Here is a 15,511-nt window from a genome sequence, read left to right on the forward strand (position 1 = left end):
CCTCTCCAGCCCTATGTCTTTCCTACCCACCTGGCTTCACCCACCTCCTTCTAGCTATCTTCCTTCCTCTCCCTAATCTTTTTATTCTGGCATCTTCTCCCTTCCTTCCCAGTCCTGAAGAAAGGCCACAGATGCTGCCTGACCTGCAGAGTTTCTCCAGCATTTTGTTGTGCTGTTTTGTGTTTCCAGCAGCTGCAGAATTTGTGTTGGTGAAATAATTATTTAATATCTCCGCGATATCACCTGCCTCTGTAAGATAATGTTCACCATTGCCCCTACAAAGACGTGCCTTTCCTTGCATGATGGTTTTTACTGCACGATTTTTGATTTCTCTCCGGGGTAAGTTAATAATCAGATTGCAAGTTCTCAATTTCCCCTTGTTTGCAGAGCCCCTTCCCAATCAGATGGATTGTTCTTTCTCTGTTCTTGGATTTCTGCTGAAAATTAGTATTCTCATTTGCCTCTTTCTCCATGGCAACGTGTGCACAATGATCTATCCTACTGAAATTTGGCACCATTCTGTCATTCAGAGAGCTGTAGCCTTAAATGTCCTTACTCACCCCTTTAGCAGAATTTGTCTACTTTTCTGCCAAACCAAGTCCTCCTTGACAATCTGCATTATTCAGTGGCTGTTCTTCCTACTGATCTTTGATTCCAATTTATCAGGCAGATCCTTCTCAACTCTTTGTAATGAGACCTCCTCCAATGCAAATGTTCTGTATTTTATTTGGATTCCATTGTGAATGAAATTCTCCATTTCATGTGACATAGAACACTTCTTAGACTTGTTGAAACATCCATAAATTGCAAAACGTAATTTTACTGCCAGAGGTGGGAGTCTGGAATCAGCTGAGACCAGGGGTCATAGTCCAGAACTCAAGGATTCAGGCACGTGGGCATGTTTGCAGCCATAGCCAGGCTCTGGAGAAGTTATACCCTGCTCCCCTGAAACACTGTGCTGACTGAGCAACATATTAAAAGAATGGAAATGGATGCAAATTTGGGTAATAATAGGAGTAATAACCAATCATCTGTAAAGTGCTCTGAAATCCCAAAAGGGAGCTGGATTATTGGAATTTTACTGAATGTCAGGTCTTTGCAAGTTAATACTATCTGATGTAGACCAAGATTGAAGGTCAGGGAAGACATGATGGAATTGTCCTTCAGCTGGCTTTTGAAGGTAAGGAGTTTCTCCAAGAGAATGAAGCATGACCTCATGTAAAGTGTTAAGTGAGCTGTTGCTGACTTTTGTTACAATAGTTGTGTTATCTGAAGAGGATTCAAACAATAAAAATCTGCTTTTAAATACATTAACTTCTGCCACAAAACAGCTTCAAACTGTTTATTCTATGAGTATTGAACAATAGCGTGGTGTTTGGTGAATAAAAAAGCTTTTCACTAGCATAGCGCCTACTACGTCCTCCTAAGGGTCAGCAAAGAACACCTGTGGTTACAATGGTAGCAGGTAATTTGCAGCCAGTCTGTATGTAGGGAAGCTCCAAGAAATTGCATGCAGCACTGTTCATTCAATATGTTCTTCCTAGTAAGGACCTGGACCCATTGCAATTTGCCTATCGTCACAATAGGTCAACGGCAGATGCAATCTCCATGGCTCTCCACATGGCTTTAGACCACCTAGACAACACATACACCTACGTCAGGATGCTGTTCATCAACTATAGCTCAGCATTTAATAACATCATTCCCTCAATACTGATTGAGAAGTTGCAGAACCTGGGCCTCTGTACCTCCCTCTGTAATTGGATCCTCGACTTCCTAACCAGAAGACCACAGTCTGTGCAGATTGGTGATAACCTACCCTCTTCGCTGACGATCAACACTGGCGCACCTCAGGGGTGTGTGCTTAGCCCACTGCTCTACTCCCTGTATACACATGACTGTGTGGCTAGGCATAGCTCAAATACCATTTACAAACTTGCTGACAATACAACCATTGTTGGTAGAATCTCAGGTGGTGACGAGAGGGCGTACAGGAGTGAGATATGTTGACTAGTGGAATGGTGCTGCAGCAACTACCTGGCACTCAATGTCAGTAAAATGAAAAGCTGATTGTGGACTTCAGGAAGGGCAAGACGAAGGAACACATACCAATCCTCATAGAGGGATTGGAAGTGGCGAGAGTGAGCAGCTTCAAGTTTCTCAGTGTCAAGATCTCTGAGGATATAACCTGGTCCCAACATATTGATGTAGTCATAAAGAAATTAGGAGTTTGAAGCGATTTGGCACGTCAACAAATACACTCAAAAACTTCTATGGTTGTACCGTGGCGAGCATTCTGACAGGCTGCATCACTGTCTGGTATGGAGGGGCTACTGCACAGGACCGAAAGAAGCTGCAGAGGGTTGTAAATCTAGTCAGCTCCATCTTGAGCACTAGCCTACAAAGTACCCAGGACATCTTTAGGGAGTGATGTCTCAGAAAGGCAGTGCCCATTATTAGTGACCTCCAGCACCCAGGGCATGCCCTTTTCTCACTGTTACCATCAGGTAGGAGACACAGAAGCCCAAAGACACACACTCAGCGATTCAGGAACAGCTTCTTCCCCTCTGCCATCCGATTCCTAAATGGACATTGAAGCTTTGGACACTACCTCACTTTTTTTAATGTACAGTATTTCTGTTTTTGCATATTTTTAAATAATCTATTCAATATACCCAATTGATTTACATGTTTATTTATTATTATATTTTATTTATTTATTTTCCTCTTTCTGCTAGATCAGGGGTCCCCAACCTTTTTTGCACTGCGGACCGGTTTCATATTGACAATATTCTTGCGGACCGGCTGACCAGTGGGGGGCGGGTAGGGTTGCCAACGGACAAGAGTAGCGGTCCTGACGAAGGGTCTCGGCCTGAAACGTCGACTGCGCCTCTTCCTATAGATGCTGCTTGGCCTGCTGCGTTCACCAGCAACTTTGATGTGTGTTGCTTGAATTTCCAGCATCTGCAGAATTCCTGTTGTTAGCGGTCAAATATGTTGGGTTTACCCAAAGACTACAATGACCATGAAGCCTTGCGTGGGCACAAGTGCGCATGCGTGACTCGCGCATTCGTGTACGTGCCAATTTTTTTCTATAAATCGCTTTTGCCGATTCTGTTCGGTGGGGGGGGGGGTGATAATCACGACTGGAATATAGGTGATAAGTGGCTAATACACTCAATTTCGTTTCTAAAAGTGTTTATCTAACGTATTTAATATTAAACACACAGCGCACATTTTCCTCGCATGAATATAGCGATAAGTCAATTATCAGGGGAGGACAGGGGAGCTTAAAGTAAGTGTTGAAAAAACTTCCAGTAGAAGTGGTAGAGGCAGGTTCGATATTATCATCTAAAGAAAACTTGGATAGGTGTATGGGCAGGAAAGGTATGGAGCGTTATGGGCGGAGTGCAGATTGGTGGGATTAGGTGAGAGTAGCGTTCGGCACGGACTAGAAGGGCAGAGATCGCCTGTTTCCGTGCTGTAATTGTTATATAGTTATATAATTCAATAGCATCATAACATTTTAAGTAACATTTGGATATTAAACACACAGCACATATTTTCCTCGTATGAACATATAAAATCATTGCAACACACCAATATCGCTGAATCAGTGGGAGCCCTGGGCTTGTTTCCCTGCAACAAGACGGTCCTATCGGGGGTGATGGGAGACAGCGATACTCGAACGGGGTTCCTTATGTCCTGTCTATTCCGCAATTTAGTTTTCGTTGCATTCATTGCAGAGATATGTTGGAAATAGGAGCAACGTTTTTAGTGCTTTTGTGGCTATCTCAGGATATTTAGCCTTGACTTTGATCCAGAATGCCGGCAGAGATGTTATGTCAAACATACTTTTCAGCCCGTCGTCATTTGCAAGCTCGAGGAGTTGATCTCCTTCCCGCGCTGACAAGGATGACGCACGTGTAATGACCTCGCGTGTGTTCAAGCTCAACAGTGGCGGGACAGGGAATGAGGAAAGGTGCAGCTGACTCATATCACCAAATCATATCGTTTCCTCGCGGCCCGGTAGCGCGTGCTTTGCGGCCCGGTACCGGTCTGCAGCCCGGTGGTTGGGGACCGCTGTGCTAGATTATGTATTGCATTGAGCTGCTGCTGCTAAGTTAACAAATTTCACGTCTCAGGCCGGTGATAATAAACCTGATTCTGATTCTGAATGTTGACCAGAAGACACAGTAATCATAGAAACATAGAAAATAGGTGCAGGAGAAGGCAATTCGGCCCTTTGAGCCTGCACCGCCATTTATTATGATCTTGGCTGATCATCCAACTCAGAACCCCGCCCCAGCCTTCCCTCCATACCCCCTGACCCCCGTAGCCACAAGGGCCATATCTAACTCCCTCTTAAACATAGCCAATGACCTGGCCTCAACTGTTTCCTGTGGCAGAGAATTCCACAGATTCACCACTCTCTGTGTGAAGATGTTTTTCCTAATCTCGGTCCTAAAAGGCTTCCCCTTTATCCTCAAACTGTGACCCCTTGTTCTGGACTTCCCCAACATCGGAAACAATCTTTCTGTATCTAGCCTGTCCAATCCCTTTAGGATTTTATACGTTTCAATCAGATCCCCCCTCAATCTTCTAAATTCCAACGAGTACAAGCCCAGTTCATCCAGTCTTTCTTCAGGAAAATGGTGGAGATCTGCAAGTCTGGATGGAATAAGTAGTTCCAAGAAATTTGAATTAATAATAATTAGCACAGGAGAAATTAATGGAATGAAAGTTGATAAATCCCCAGGACCTGTTAACCTATACAGTGCTTATAAAAAGTATACACTCCCTTGGAAAAATTCATGTTTCATTGTTTTAAAACATTAATCAGAAGGACGTACTTTGACTTTTTTTTTTACGCTGGTTAACAGAAAAAAACTCTTTTGTGTCCAAGTGAAAACAAATTTCTATAAATTGATTTAAATTTATTACAATTATTGAACAAAATAATTGATTGTATAATTACTCAGCCCCTTCAAGTCAATATTTAGTAGATGCATCTTTGCCAGCAATTACAGCCTTCAGTCTGTGTGGATAGGTCTCTACTAGCTTTGCACATCTGGACAATGCAATTTTATCCCATTCTTCTTTACAAAACTACCCAAACTTTGTCAAATTGCATGGGGATCATGAGTGAACAGTCCATTTCAAGTCCAGCCACAAATTCTCAATTGGATTGAGGTCTGGACTCTGACTTGGCCACTCCAGAACATAAACTTTGGTGTTTTTAAGCCATTCCTGTGTAGCTTTGGCTTTATGCTTGAAGGCATTGTCTTGCTGGAAAACAAATCATCTCTTAAGTCGCAGTTCTTTTGCAGACTGCATCAGGTTTTCCTCCAGGATTTCCCTGTATTTTACTGCATTCATTTCACTCTGTACCTTCACAAGCCTTCCAGGACCTGCTACAGTGAAGCATCCACAGAGTATGATGCAGTCACCACCATGATGAACAGTGTTTAGTCTGATGGCCAAAAAGCTCAATCTTGGTTTCATCAGATCATAGGACCTTCTTTCAGCTGACTTCAGTGTCTCCGACATGCCTTCCAGCAAACTCTACATGAGATTTCATGTGAGATTTTTACCAATGGTGGCTTTCTCTTTGCCACTCTCCCATAAAGCTACAACTGGTGAGGCATCCAGGCACCAGTTGTTGTATGTGCAGCCTCTCCCATCTCAGCCACTGAAGCTTGTAACTCCTCCAGAGCTGTTATAGGTCTCTTGGTGGCCTCCCTCACTAGTCCCCTTCTGCATTGGTCACTCAGTTTTTGAGGGTGTCCTGCTCCAGGCATATTTACAGCTGTGCCATATTCTTTCCATTTCTTGATGATTGACTTAACTGTACTCCAAGGGATATTCAGTGACTTGGAAATTATCATATATCCATCTCCTGACTTGTGCTTTTCAAATAACCTTTTTGTGATGTTGCTTGGAGTGTTCTTTTGTCTTCATGGTGTAGTTTTTGCCAGGATACTGACTCACCAGCAGTTGGACCTTCCAGATACAGGTGTATTTTTACTACAATCAATTGAAACACCTTGACTGCACACAGGTGATCTCTATTTAACTGATTATATGACTTCTAAAACCAATTGGCTGCACCAGTCATGATTTGGTGTGTCATATTTGTAATTAATTTAGATCACTTTGCGAGATCTGTTTTCACTTTGACACAAAAGACTCTTTTCCTGTTGATCAGTGTCAAAAAAGCCAAATCAAATCCATTGTGATTCAAAGTTGTAAAACAATAAAACATTAAAACTTCCAAGGGGGGGCATGGGTGAATACTTTTTATAGGCACTTATCATGGACAAAATATGAAGGCACCATCACCAACTCCCACAGCCTGCAATGACCCTGTGATTTCTGTCTCAGAGGCCGACACAAGAGAGCTTCCATTACATAGAAACATAGAAACATAGAAAATAGGTGCAGGAGTAGGCCATTCGGCCCTTCGAGCCTGCACCGCCATTTATTATGATCATGGCTGATCATCCAACTCAGAACCCCGCCCCAGCCTTCCCTCCATACCCCCTGACCCCTGTAGCCACAAGGGCCATATCTAACTCCCTCTTAAACATAGCCAATGAACTGGCCTCAACAGTTTGCTGTGGCAGAGAATTCCACAGATTCACCACTCTCTGTGTGAAGAAGTTTTTCCTAATCTCGGTCCTAAAAGGCTTCCCCTCTATCCTCAAACTGTGACCCCTCGTTCTGGACCTCCCCAACATCGGGAACAATCTTCCCGCATCTAGCCTGTCCAATCCCTTTAGGATCTTATACGTTTCAATCAGATCCCCCCTCAATCTTCTAAATTCCAACGAGTACAAGCCCAGTTCATCCAGTCTTTCTTCATATGAAAGACCTGCCATCCCAGGAATCAATCTGGTGAAACCTCGGAAAACGTCTAGCCCAGATGGTGTTAGATATGGCCCTTGTGGCTAAAGGTATTAGGGGGTATGGAGGGAAGGCTGGTGCAGGGTTCTGAGTTGGATGATCAGCCATGATCATACTGAATGGCGGTGCAGGCTCGAAGGGCCGAATGGCCTACTCCTGCACCTATTTTCTATGCTTTCTATGCTTCTATGGTGTACCTGGCCAAGTACTAAATACCTGTACTGATCAAATGGCTGGAGTGTTCACTGTTATCTTTAAACTCTTGATTCAGCAGTCTGAGGTACCCACCTGCTTCAAGCAGGCTTCAATTATATAGGTGCCCAAGAAGAACATGGAAACCTGCCTCAATGATGATCTTCTAGTGGGACTTACCTTCACTGTGATGAAGTGCTTCGAGAAGTTGGTGATGAAACTTATCAATCCCTGCCTGAGGAGCAACTTGGATCTGCTCCAGTTTGCCTATTGTCACAACAGGACAACAGTAGATACAATTTTATTGGCTCTTCGTTGTACCCTGGAACATCTGGATAGTGAAGATGCACACATCAGGATGCTCTTCATTGACTACAGCTCAGCATTCAACACTATCATCCCCTCAAAACTAATCAATGAGCTCCAAGTCCTTGGCCTCAATACCTCCTTGTGCAGTGGATCCTTGATTTCCTCTCTTATAGACCCAAGTCAGTTTGGATTAGCAACAACATAACTCCACAATCACTATCAGCACAGGTGCACCACAAGGCTACGTGCACAGCTTCCTACTTTACTTACTTTATACTCATGACTCTGAGGTTAAACACAGCTCCAAAGCCATATTTAATTTTGCTGATGACACCACTGTCATTAGCTGAATTAACTATGTATTAAATCAGTATATAGTGGTGCTACAACAACATCTCAATTAACAGCAGTAAGACCAAGAAACTGATGATTGAATACAAGAGGATGAAACCATAGGCTCATGAGCCAGTCATCAGGCTCTTGAACCAGAGGTGATAACTTCACTCACCACAACACGGAACTGTTTCCACAAACTATGGACTAATGTTCAAGGACTTTTCTGCTCAAGTTCTCTATTTATTGCTTAGTTATTATTATTTTGTTTACTTTTTGTATTTGCACAGTTTGTTCTCTTTTGCACATTGGTTGATTGTCCATCTTGTATATCTTCATTGATTCTGTTGTGTGCCTTTATACTTACTGTGAATGCCTGCAAGAAAATGAATCTCAGAGTTGTATATGGTGACATATTTAATTTAGCTTTTGACACTGATCAACAGTAGAATACTCCTTTCTGTCAAAGTGAAAACAGATGTCTACAAAATGAACTAAATTAATTACAAATATAAAATAATAAATAATTGATTGTGCAAGTATTTACTCCCTTTAATATGACACACCAACTCATCACTGGTCAGCCGATTGGTTTTAGAAGTCATGTAATCAGTTAAACGGAGATCACCTGTGTGCAGTCAAGCTGTTTCAATTGATTGTAGTAAAAATACACATGTATCTGGAAGGTCCAACTGCTGGTGAATCAGTATCCTGGCAAAAAACTACACCATGAAGACAAAAGAACACTCCAAGCAACACCACAAAAATGTTATTGAAAAGCACAAGTCAGGAGATGGATACATGATAATTACAAATTCAATGAACATCCCTTGGAGTACAGTTAAGTCAATCATCAAGAAATGGAAAGAATATGGCACAGCTGTAAACCTGCCTCGAGCAGGATGTCCTCAAAAACCGAGTGGCCATTCAAGAAGAGAACTAGTGTGGGAGGCCACCAAGAGACCTATGACAACTCTAGAGGAGTTACAAGCTTGAGTGGCTGATAATAAATTTACTTTCAACTTTGAATTTTGACCTACTGCACACTATATCTTTGGGTAGGGGTTATGAACCTTGAGTCTATGGACCCCTCAGTTAAAGGTAGGAGTCCATAGCATAAAAAATATTTAGAAGCCCTAGCCTAGGGTTTTGAAGGAGGTGGTTATGGAAGACAATGGGTAAGTGGGTGTCATCCTCCAAAACTGCATAGACTATAGAATGGCTGTCACAGACTGTAAAGAGTTACTCTAACACCAGTACTAGACAGTCAGTGAGACTTTAAAAAACAATTAAAAATAATAACAGAATTGGACAAAGTTATAGAGCATTACAGCACAGAAACAGGCCTTTCAGCCCATCTAGTCAATGTTGAACTATTATTCTGCCTCGTCCCATTGACCAGCACCTGGACCATTCCTCTCCCATCAATGTACTTACCCAAGTTTCTCTTAAATGTTTAAAATCAAGCCCACATCCACCACTTCCACATGCAGATTGTTCAATGCCCTCACAACCCTCTAAGTGGAGATCTCCCTCAAGTTACCTTTAAATATTTTACCTTTTACCCTTAACCTATGACCTCTAGTTCTAGTCTCACCTAACCTCAGTGGAATAAGCTTCTTTGCATTTATCCTTTCGATACCTCATAATTTTGCATATATCTATCAAACCTCCCCTCATTTTTCTATGCTCCAGATAATAAAGCCCTAACCTATTCAACCTTTACCTATAACTCAGATCCTCAAGTCCTACCAACGTTGTTGTAAATTTTCTCTCTACTCTTTCAATCTTATTGATATCTTTCCTGCAGGTAGGTGACCAGAACTAGACACGTATCTCCAAATTAGGCTTCAACAACATCTGATACAACTTTACCATACCAATCCAACTCATATACTCAGTACTTTGATTTATGGTCAATGTGCCAAAAGCTCTCTGTACTTCCCTGTCTACCTGTGACATCAATTTCAAGGAACTATGGATCTGTATTCCCAGATCCCTTTGTTCTACCACACTCCTTGGTGTCCTAACGTTCACTGTGTAAGTCCTACCCAGATCGGTCCTACCAGAGTGAAACACCTCACACTTGTCTGCATTAAATTCCATCTGCCATTTTCAGCCCATTTTTCTAGCTGGAAAAATTCCACCGCAAGCTTTGATGGTCTTCCTCGCTGTCAACTATGCCCCCTAGTCTTGGTGTCATCCACAAATTTGCTGATCCAGTTTACCACATTATCATCCAGATTTTGATAATTACAAACAACAATGGATTCAGCACTGATCCCTGCGGCATTCCACTCGTCACAGACCTCTAGTAAGAGAAACTGGCGTCTATTGCAACTCTCTGACTTCTCCCACAAAGCCAATGCCAAATCCGTTTTACTACCTCATCCTGAATGCCAAAAAACTGAATCTTTTTGACCAGTCTCCCACGTGGGATGTGGTAATACATCTTGCTAAGAACCATGTGGACAACATTTCCTTCATTAATTTCCATGATAGCCTCCTCAAAAAACTCTTAAGTTTGGTCTAACACAACCTACCATGGACAAAGCCATTGTTGACTATTCCTAATAAGGCCCTGTCTATCCAAATACTTACATACTGATCCCTTAGAACACTTTCCAATAACTTACCCACGATTGATACTAGGCTCACCAGCCTGTAATTTCCTGGCTTATTCATAGAGCATTTCTTAAACACTAGAACAATATTAGCTGTCTACATTTCAGGCCAAGATCCTTAATCAGGACTGGAAAGGAAAGGGAGAACTCAGAATAAGAAACTGGAGGAAGGGGAGGAAGAAGTACAAGGTGGCAGGTGATAGGTGAAACTGGGAGGGGGGAGGGGTGAAGTAAAGAGCTGGAAAGTTGATTGGTGAAAAAGATGGTGGGCTGGAGAAGGGAGAATTGGATAGGAGAGGACAGAAGGCCATGGAAGAAAGGGAAGGGGAGAAGCACCTGTGGCAGGTGATGGGCAGGTAAGGAGAGAGTGGGAAACAGGAATAGGGAATGGTGAAGGTGGGGAGGGGGAGGCAATTACTGGAAATTCAGGAAATCAATCTTCATGCCTTCAGGTTGGAGGTTACTCTGACAGAATATAAGGTGTTGCTCCTCCAACCTGAGCGTGGCCTCAACATGGCAGTAGAGGAGGCCATGGACTGACATGTCAGAATGGGAATGGGAAGTAGGGTCTGTTGGGATCATCTACTGTATCCACTGCTCCAGGTGTGCCCTCCTGTAGATTGGTGAGACCTGACGTAGATTGGTAGACTGCTTTGCTGAGCACCTATGTTCTGTCTGCCAGAAAAAGCGGGATCTCCTGGAGGCCAGTCATTTGAATTCTACTTCCCGTTCCCATTCTGACATGGCCAACTCAGGTTCTGTGTAATATATTCTGCATTCTCTCTTATATTCTAGGTGGCTGCCAGCCTTATGGCATGAACTGATTTCTCTAATTGCCAGTAATTGTCCCCCCCCCCCACCATTCCCCATGCCTGTTTCCCTCTCTCACCTTATCTCCTTACCTCCTTCTGGTTCCTCTGCCATCTCCTATCAGAATCCCCCTTCTCCAGGCCTTTATCTCTTTCACCAATCAACTTCCCAGCTCTTTACTTCGGCCCGAAACATCGACTGTTTCCTCTTTTCGATAGATGCTGTCTGGCCTGCTGAGTTTGTCCAGCATTTTGAGTGTGTTGCTTTGGATTTCCAGCATCGGCAGATTTTCTCATGTTTGTGGAACAATATTAGCTACTCTTCAATCTCCAGCACTTCATCCCTGGATAAGGATGTTTTACTACCTCTGCTAGGGCCCCTGCAATTTCTGGACTAGAATCCCATAAGGTCCAAGCGGACACCCTGTCAGGCCCTCTGGATTTGTCTGTCCTAATTTGCCTCAAGACAGCAAGCACCTCCTCCTAAGTAATCTATACATGATCCTTGACCTTACTGCTGTTTTTTCTCAGTTCTATAGACTCTATGTCCATCTCCCAAGTAAATGCAGATCCAAAAAATCCATTCATGATCTTCCTCATTCTATTTTGTCCCCATGTATACTGTAGATGTACAGTTTTGTCCCTTGCTATCCTTTTGTTCTGTATGTCTGTAGAAGCCACTGTGCCACAGGCAGAACATTTTCAATTGGTGACTGATTAACTTGTGTACAGATGGACCAGGCTGACTTCATACAAGAATCTCTGAACATTAAATTCAATTTCTGCAAGACAAAGCTACACTGGCCCTTATTGCAAGATGATTTTGGTACTAGAGTAGACATTTCTGGTTTGGGTTTACTGTCTGCCAAGTTCTGATCTCAAATAAAGACCTTAACTCCCATCTGATATAAATAGATACAGGAGCCCTGACTATAGGGAGAATATACTGTAGCTACCAAGTCTTTAAAGGCTATATCGCTTCCCTGATTACTGTATCCTCCATGGCAAATTTAGATGCCAATTTGAACAGTGGGTATCCTTCCCTACAAAGAGGAGATACTTCCAGCTAACAAAGTAGTTTAAACACAGAGGATTTCTATCTTATAAAAGAAGTACAAATTGCAATTTTTTAAACACAAAGGATTTCCAAAACACAGGTATAATTCCTATAAGCTAAAAAGACATATCAACAAATTGCAGATGAATGAGTTGTCTGTCACAGAAGTCAAAGGTAGAGGAATGGATTCTAATCACCCCAACATTCTGCCATTCTTCTTAATCACAATATGATTGAGTTCAACCTGAAATTTGACAGGGAGAAGGTAAAGTCTGATATAGCAGTATTTCAGTAGAGTAAAGGAAATTACAATGGTTTGAGCAAGGAGCTGGCCAAAGTAAATTGAAAGGAGATGCTGGCAAGGATGTCAGCAGAGTAGAAATGGCTTGAGTTTCTGGAAAAAAATGAGGAAGGTGCAGGATAGATGTATTCCAAAAATAAAGAAACACTCAAATGGCAAAATAGTACAACCGTGACTGACAAGGGAAGTCAAAGCTAATGTAAAAGAAAAAGGGAGGGTATGCGACAAAACAAAAATTAGTAGGAAGATTTAGAGGATTAGGAAGCTTTTGAAAACCTACTGAAAGTCACTAATAGAATCATTAGGAGGGAAAAAAATGAAATATAATAGCAAGCTAGTAAACAATATCAAGGTGGATAGAAAAAGCTTTTCCAAGTAAAAGAGAGATGAGAGGCAGGAGTTATGAATATTTTGAGAGGCATAATATGATTAGGGATAGTCAGCATGGCTTTGTGAAAGGCAGATTGTGCCTTACGAGCCTGATTGAATTTTTTGAGGATGTGCCTAAACACATTGATGAAGGAAGAGCAGTAGATGTAGTGTATATGGATTTCAGCAAGGCATTTGATAAGGTGCCCCGTGCAAGGCTTATTGAGAAAGTAAGGAGGCATGGGATCCAAGGGGACCTTGCTTTGTGGATCCAGAATTGGCCTGCCCACAGAAGGCAAAGAGTGGTTGTAGACGGGTCATATTCTGCATGGAGGTTGGTCACCAGTGGTGTGCTTCAGGGATCTGTTCTGGGACCTTTTCTCTTTGTGATTTTTATAAGTGACCTGAATGAGGATCTGGAGGGATGTGTTAGTAAATTTGCTGATAACACAAACATTGGAGGTGTTGTAGATAGTGTGGAGGGCTATCAGAGGTTACAGCGGGACATCGATTGGGTGCAAAACTGGGCTGAGAAGTGGCAGATGGAGTTCAACCCTGATAAGTGTGAGGTGGTTCATTTTGGTAGGTCAAATATGATGACAGAATATAGTATTAATGGTAAGACTCTTGGCAGTGAGGAGGATCACAGGGATCTTGGGGTCCCAGTCCAAAGGTTGACTGTGTGATTAAGAAGGCATACGGTTCATTGGCCTTCGTCAACCGTGGGATTGAGTTCACGAGCCGAGAACCCTGGTCAGACCTCACTTGGAGTTCTCTGCTCAGTTCTGGTCACCTCACTACAGGAAGGATGTGGAAACTATAGAAAGGGTGCAGAGGAGATTTACAAGGATGTTGACTGGATTGGGGAGCATGCCTTATGACAATAGGTTGAGTGAACTTGGCCTTTTCTCCTTGGAGCGATGGAGGATGAGAGGTGACCTGATAGAGGAGTATAAGATGATGAGAGGCATTGATCATGTGGATAGTCAGAGGCTTTTTCCCAGGGCTGAAATGGCTAACATGAGAGGGCATAGTTTTAAGGCACTTGTAAGTAGGTACAGAGGAGATGTCAGGAGAAAGTATTTTTACACAGAATGGTGAGTGCGTGGAATGGGCTGCTGGCGATGGTGGTGGAGGCAGATACCATAGGGCTTTTTAAGAGACTCCTGGATAGATACTTGGAGCTTAGAAAAACAGAGGGCTATGGATAACCCTATGTAATTTCTAAGGTAATTACATGTTTGGCACAGCATTGTAGGCCGAAGGGCCTGTATTGTGCAGTAGGTTTTCTATGCTTCTTTGAGAGTGGATATAGGACCACCAGAAAATGAGGCCAGAGAAATAATAACAGGGGACACGGAGATGGCAGATGAACTAAATGAGTAGTTTGCATCAGTCTTCACTATGGAAGACACTAGCAGTGTGCCGGAGGTTGAAAGAGAAGAGAAGTGAGGGAAGAGAAGTGAGTGCAGTTACGATTACAAGGGAGAAGGTGCTAAAAAGCTGAAAGACCTAAGGGTACATAAGTCAGCCGGACCAGATGAACTGCATCCTAGGGTTTTGGAAGAGGTAGTGGTAGAGATAGTGGAGGCATTAGTAATGATCTTTCAAGAATCATTGAACTCTAGCACGGTGCCAGAGGACTGGAAAATTGCAAATGTCACTCCACTCTTTAAGAAAGGAGGAAGGCAGCAGAAATTATAGACCAGTTAGCCTGACCTCAGTGGTTGTGAAGATGTTGGAGTCAATTGTTAAGGATGATGTTGTAGATTACTTGATGACACAGGACAAGATACGACAAAGTCAGCATGGTTTCCTTAGAAAATCTTGCCTGACGAACCTCTTGGAATTTTTTGAGAAGATTACAAGTAGGACAGATAAAGAGGATGCAGCAGATATTATGTATTTGGACTTTCAGAAGGCCTGTGACAAGTGCTACAAATGAGGCTGCTTACCAAATTAAGAACCCATAGTATTACAGGAAAGTTACTGACATGGATAGAGCAGTGACTGATTGGTAGGAGGCAGCGAGTAGGAATAAAAGGATCCTTTTCTGTTTAGCTGTCAGTACTAGTGGTTTTCTGTAGGGGTTGGAGTTGGGACCACTTCTTTTTATGCTGTATATCAGTGATTTAGATGATGGAATAGATTTGCAGATTCTATTAAGATTGGTGGAGGAGCAGGTAGTGTTGAGGAAACAGGAAGGCTGCAGAAGGACTTAGACAGATTAGGAGAATGGGAAAGAAAGAGGCAAATGAAATACAATGTTAGAAAATGGATGGTCATGTAGTTTGGTAGTAGAAATAAATGTGCAGACTATTTTCTAAATGGGGAGAAAATCCGAAAATCTGAGATGAAAAGGGATTTGGGAGTCCTTGTGCAGAACACCCTAAAGGTTAACCTGTGGGTAGGGTTGGTGGTGAGAAAGACACATGCAATGTTAGCATTCATTTCAAGAACTCTAGAATACAAGAGCAGGGATGTGATGCTGACACTTTATAAGGAACTGGTGAGGCCTCACCTTGAGTATTGTGAACAGTTTTGTGCTCGTCATCTAAGAAAAGATGTGCTAGCATTGGAGAGAGTTCAGAGGAGGTTCACAAGGATGATT

This window comes from Mobula hypostoma, chromosome 1, assembly GCF_963921235.1.
Source record: "Mobula hypostoma chromosome 1, sMobHyp1.1, whole genome shotgun sequence".
Classification (NCBI taxonomy): Eukaryota; Metazoa; Chordata; class Chondrichthyes; order Myliobatiformes; family Myliobatidae; genus Mobula; species Mobula hypostoma.